Here is a 6,000-nt window from a genome sequence, read left to right as displayed (position 1 = left end):
TTTGCCACGTGCAAGCAATTTGGCCTTCCTTCTTCTCGAAGAAGCAGTTCCTGGCTAAGAAGACTGATTTGATATTTTCCATTTGAACTCGCAGAGTACTTTGAAGGGGGACGGCAATGCTGTGTTGGTTTGCCAGTGCTGACAAAGGTCCTGCTTGTCAGTGATACCTTTTACAGCTAAATTTACTCGGGACTGACAGAAGCAGGTGCACCTTGGCCTGCCAGACACTTGTGCGCCCGCATCACGCAGCCCACAGGTCAACATCCAAAGGAGAAAAAGCCTGGGGCTGCGGAGGAGAGGGTGAGTGAGGCAAACACAACCCAAACTGGGGGTTTCTCTTCAAAGCCAGCTGGTCTGGCTTTATTCTACAGGAATTTTTTTTACCTGCCGGTTTGATCAACGAAGCCCTCAGCAGGTGCTGACGGGTACAACTTCCTGGAGAAGCAGAAGAAGGGCACTGGTGAGTTTTAATAGAGAAAATGATTAAAAAAATAATTCTTAAGTCCTCGGAATTGTTCTGCTTGCCGCAGCACTGGGTGATTCAGCTCCAGGCTCGTGGCTACGCTCGCAAAGCTTTCTTCAAGAGAAAGCAGATAAGCTTCGTAGCATGCTTCGCATTTTATTTGATACGGTGCTTGATTTTAGCTTCTGTTGCCAAGAAAAGTTTCTTGAAAGTGACTGGATATTTATAGTCAGTTTCTTTCAAACTGTTCCTATGAATCTGAATGGAAAGAACATAGAGGATTACATACGGGAACACCAGAAGCCAGACAGCACCGGGGGTGTACTTTGTGCCCCCCCCCCCATCTGCCTCCTTTAAAATAAATGAGTTATCCTAGTAATTTCCAAATAAATAGAAAGGATGTGTTGTCTGTAGACTGTTCCCAGTATTTGGAGCTTCAGCGGACATTCCAAAGCCTTAGAAACTCCTTCTGAACAACAACAACGTATGATTACTCTGTAATAAATAAGGGAGTGAAATTAACAATGTTTATAACATTTTACCAGACTCAGTAATCAAAGGATTATCACACAAAACTGTTGCCTTTCACTAAAGTGAAAAGGTAAATTACCAAACAGAGGCTACATGAGAGCACTACTTCGCATGATGCTTTTTAAAGATACCATGAATTTACACAATTTTCCTTATTTTAAAACCACAAGTTATGCCTGTATGTGTATTCTTTAATTTGCGTAAGAGCTGGGAAACTAGATGAAGGGAAAAAAAGATTTATTTTTCTAGAACAATAAGATTTCAATTAATGTGAAAATGTAGGAAAATGTGACCACATGTTAAAATAAATATTTTGGAGGGGAGAAAAGCATTTTTATTATGATTTCTATTTCAAGAACTTGTTCTTTTGACTTTGTTTCACAGTATTCATTACAAATTGTTGTGTTAAATTGAAAACATTTATTTAAGCAAGTAAACAGACAGAAAACTTGACCATATGAATCTTTTTGAGTAAACAGATTCCATATTCACAACTCACATGCACACCATATAAGACACTAATGGGAGAAAGAAAGGGATCATACGTCAATATACAGTTAGACTATTTCTGTAGTTGATATTCCCCGTATGTCAAAATAAGTGATTTATCAGCAATGGATAGCCTAAGATTAGGTTGAATAATGATACCTGAGGCCCTTTTAAAGTTCTCTGATCTGTGATTTTTTTTAGCTAGGCTTCTTGGTGTGGGACCAGTACAGTTGACAGGGAATTCCGACCACAGCAGAGGTAGATCAGGCCTTAGTCTTTGTCCATTTTCTTCATTTTGGAAGACAGGAAAAGCGCAGCAGAGATTATTTTTGTTTCTAGAATGTGCTACATGAAAACAATCACAATTTTGTTTGCTGCAAGAATATCCTGCTGTATGTGAGAATAAAAGACCAGTAGAATAAAACATTACTAGTCAAAGCATAAACCTCTAAATATGAAATATACTTTCTCAGATGAAGTATGAAACATAAAACAAAGCCCCCCAAACTAGAGCTGCCTTTAAACTAAGCAATGCCTGTAAAACATTGCTGTTTCGTGCATAACATTTGTAATGTATGGAAACCAAATCCCCTAAACAGTCATTAAAACCAAGCACTGTTAAATCCGAAGACAGTAAATAGTAACGGCAGTTCCTAGAGTTAACTAGACATTGTACGTGCTACACTAACCAAGAAAAACATGCAGCCTTTGGTTTAGAGCCTTTAATTCTGTACACTGGAAGTTCGTCAGCATTTTACTGTATTGATTTTAAAGGCTCAGAAACAGTAATTAACATGACAAACTCCTGGATAATTTCATGGAATTCCAATTAAGTTAGTCTGTATTTCACTGCATTTGAGGAAAAAAGTATTTTGCAAAATAAAACTTCAGTACAGAATGTTTGACTTTTCTAGAAAAAGACGGTTTAATGTTGCAAAACGTAGAGATTACACACTAGATAATTTATATCATTAAACTTAAATGTATGCCCTTTATTGGTCTGTTTCATTTTTTTTTCTCAATATCAGGTGTAAGCACATTAAATGGAATTCTAAAATATTTTTATTATTAATGAAATACTGAGAGATTAAGAAATAGGAAAACCTTATTTAATTTGCTGAAACTTTACTACTATTTCAGTTAGAAACAGAATCAGCCCTAAAATGCCTGGTACACTCATTTATTTCTATACCAACTATTCCCCATCAGCTAAGAGCTCTGTTGTCTGTTTTGTAAACTAGGGCAGGTTATTCTGCAACTATCTTTTTATCTTTTTTATTTTGAAAAGGTACAGTCTAGCTCAGCTTTCAGCTACATTTGTCTTTTCCAATAAATCCAAGCTTTAGTGTCAGGAAGACATCTATATTAGTTATTCCACAGTGTGTGTAAACATAAAATGGGATTTAACCACAAAGCTTTGGCAAAAATCACAGTTTAGTGACTCAATGTTACGTTCTTCAAAAGTTAATTCAAGGCTTTTCATACAGTGTTACATGGTATTTTCAAAGCACATCATGCCTTCTTCTTCCTTCACTTATGCTGGTGAAAACTGGACACTTTCCACTGAAGGCAATGAAGTTGCATTTAAAGTTAGATAAGAAGATGAACTGCATGATAAAAATTATGAGGAAAAAATAGGATTTAATTACTGCTTCATATATTAGCATTTAAAACACACAAATTTTCCATTTTATATTTCTATTATAAATTTAAACTGTGTGTGTATGTACATATATATAAGTATGTAAATACACACTTTAAATTTATAATTATTTTCCCTTTGGTACAGTAAGCAAAATCTTATTCTACAAAACATAGATAACTTCCTTCATGGACTTTTATGAATTCATTTTTCTGTTCAAAACCTCATCAGTTATTGGTCTGAGACCACCTCCCTGAAGATCAAAGGGACACATGCACGTTAGGAAGCAGTGGAGAATTCTCCTCCTTGCCAGCCTGCTGGCAACGCAGGGAGCTGCTGCCTCGCCTGGGGGCTTCACCACCCCTGAGCTGTGATAGTGGGACTGCTCTGCAGCTGCTCCCCACCCCTGCACCCCACTGTGCCCCGTGCCCATGCGAAGACACCCCCGGCATTCCCATACCACTCCCCATGACTGCTCACCGCTCCTCCCTGCTATCCCATTTCAAAAATGCTGTCGCGCTCTGCAGTTCACCACAAACAAGGTAACGTGGACAGGCCTTGCAGCATGCCCCTTGTCACGATGTACAGACATGCAAACTGTTAACTGAGTTGTCTTCTCCGTTGAAAGTACCAACAATTTATTGCACTCTCAAATTGGGTTTTGCTCCTTTGCAAGCAACTAGCATTAAGAGGCAAGTTCTGAAAGCAGCACCTGAGAAGTTTTCAATAAAAGACAAAAGCAACAGTGCATTCTATGCATAGCTCTAAAGGCACTGGATTCTAAATCAAGTTCAATAAATACAGCTTACAAAGGATAAACATCTAGATTTAAGCTAAGCTATACTAGTTTGCTGGAAGCACGTAAAATAACCACACAGAATGAATGAAACAGCAATTACTGCTTTGTTCATATAGATATCTATACAGTAATGCTAGTTCTACATATATACTTAAAAGTTGTGCTCACAGCATATGAAGTTCAATATAATGTTAATGTAGCTGATGCACTGTACCCTGAAACATGACGGCACCTGTCAGGGCAAAAAAATTAAAAGCTGAATAGTATGAAACCCAGCTGCAAATGATTAATTCAGAAAAACAAACCTTTCTGTATCTGGGTTGCTTGGAGTTTCGTTTAAAAAAAAAAAAAAAAAAGCTCTCCCCAATAATTTTCATCCCTCTCTACTTTTGTTTATTGTTATACCAATAATGATATGGAAGTATACAAAATCGATGGTTCCTATAGTTTTTGCTATAGATACCTGCTGCATTCATTCTTTTTTCTTCGCTTGCTTAAGTGGTGGCAGGATAGTCTCTATCCAATATAACTGTATGCAAATAGCCCTTTCCCCAGTATCAATCCATCTCCTGAGCCTGAAATTATTGTAGAAGAATGCTTGGTAATAACAAACTAATATCATCTGCAATAATTATAAAAATTAATGAAGAGTCTACTAATGTTGAAAAAAATAGAAGAGACTGTGAAATAATCTACTTGTATATCAGGAGACAGCTCCTACCCTCGGAAAAATACGGCTGTCCATTTAACTATGTGTCCTTGCACTAACTGACTTAATTAACCATTCAACCCTCAACCACTGTGCTTTTGATAGCACTTGAGATCCTAGACACACACAATCTCACTGAAATAAGGTTTTAGTTTGTATTCTTTCTCAGAAATATAAGGGAACTGTCTCCCACTTAGGGCAAAGAAGCACTTACTCCTTTGTTCCTGGGAGAAACTATAGTTTCAAAGCTGCTGGGTTTAACCTGCAAAAAGGATGCAGTAACTTCCCATTGAATCTCACCTTAATCCAGAAATTCTTGACCTGTCTATTGCCATTAGGCAACAGTCCTTCTTTAATTATTTCTGCCCATGTGCCTTTTGCCCCATCTTCATTCTACCTGATATCTAGACCTCAAAACACACTTCAGTCTCACTTAAGAGCTAGAAAAACTCTTAACTCCCTTCCAAATATGTACCTGTTCTCCAGCCCTTGCTCCTTTATCTGAGTCACAGCCAAGAGGACAACTAAATCATGTCCAGAGATACTAGCGGAATGGGGCTTCAGAGCACAGACCCTCAGACTGCTGTAGATCTAAACGGTGAAGACAAATGCTAGTGTCACCATAACTTATTTATTTGTTACTGAGAGTTTAAAAATGGAGAGGGTAGCGACATAGTTAGTGGGTCAGTTCAAGAGGTTTCAATACATATTTGACTGGAGATTAATTGGTTAATAAAAAAAGAACAGAAGTTGTCCCTGTATGGTCCTTACTCGCCTGACAAAAATAACAACCCTCAATTTCAGTAACTTCTTTGATTTAGTAACCAGGTTTCTTCTCCTTTAACCGTGTCGGTGTAGCTGTCTGTAAACTCGTTGCTGTCTGCAGATCTTGCTGGTCTGATTGGTGCAGGCTTGCAGAACATAACAGACCAGAAATGGGAACTTAAATCTGTCCATATCACACAGGAGCTGTGCAAAGATGCTCCAACTAGACCATACGACGGCAACAATAACTTCAAAAGAAATACATCTAAACCAAAGTATATATCCAAACACAACCTCTGAGGCTTAGTTTCCTTTTAACCTTGGTAATATTAACTTTTTAAAGTGCTTCCATGGGAAGAGTTATAACCAGTGACATCACAGCTGGAGGCTCATGGAAGTTTTAATGTAGACGAACAAAAGTAGCACATGCACATCTAAAAGCTGACCAAACTATTGTGCAATTACATTTTATGGCCACAGAGGTTACAAGGTCTTCTTCACTTATCAACAAGAGCTATCAGCCTTCAAAAGGCCTCTCTAAAATGTCTAATAAAAGTTTTAAATTAATTATTGTTTTGATAACAGAAATATTAGTATTACAG

The 6,000-nt window shown here is 37.7% G+C and overlaps 1 protein-coding gene across 11 annotated transcripts in view; it reads left to right on the top strand.

The window, feature by feature from the left end:
• The first annotated feature begins 255 nt into the window (after window positions 1-255).
• Window positions 256-6,000, top strand: part of MEF2C (myocyte enhancer factor 2C) — a 140,965-nt gene continuing 135,220 nt past the window's right edge. For 7 of the 11 annotated variants that reach the window (XM_075020595.1, XM_075020609.1, XM_075020592.1 and 4 more), the window contains exon 1: window positions 257-460. The gene's annotated coding sequence lies outside the window, so the exon portion shown is untranslated. Of the gene's footprint in view, window positions 461-6,000 lie in introns of all 11 variants that reach the window. The other 4 variants (XM_075020606.1, XM_075020604.1, XM_075020607.1 and 1 more) reach the window with 3 other exon arrangements.

This window comes from Buteo buteo, chromosome Z (genome assembly GCF_964188355.1).
Source record: "Buteo buteo chromosome Z, bButBut1.hap1.1, whole genome shotgun sequence".
Classification (NCBI taxonomy): Eukaryota; Metazoa; Chordata; class Aves; order Accipitriformes; family Accipitridae; genus Buteo; species Buteo buteo.
The sequence above is the reverse complement of the archived record's forward strand: the minus strand, read 5'-3'. Positions and strand labels throughout refer to the sequence as shown.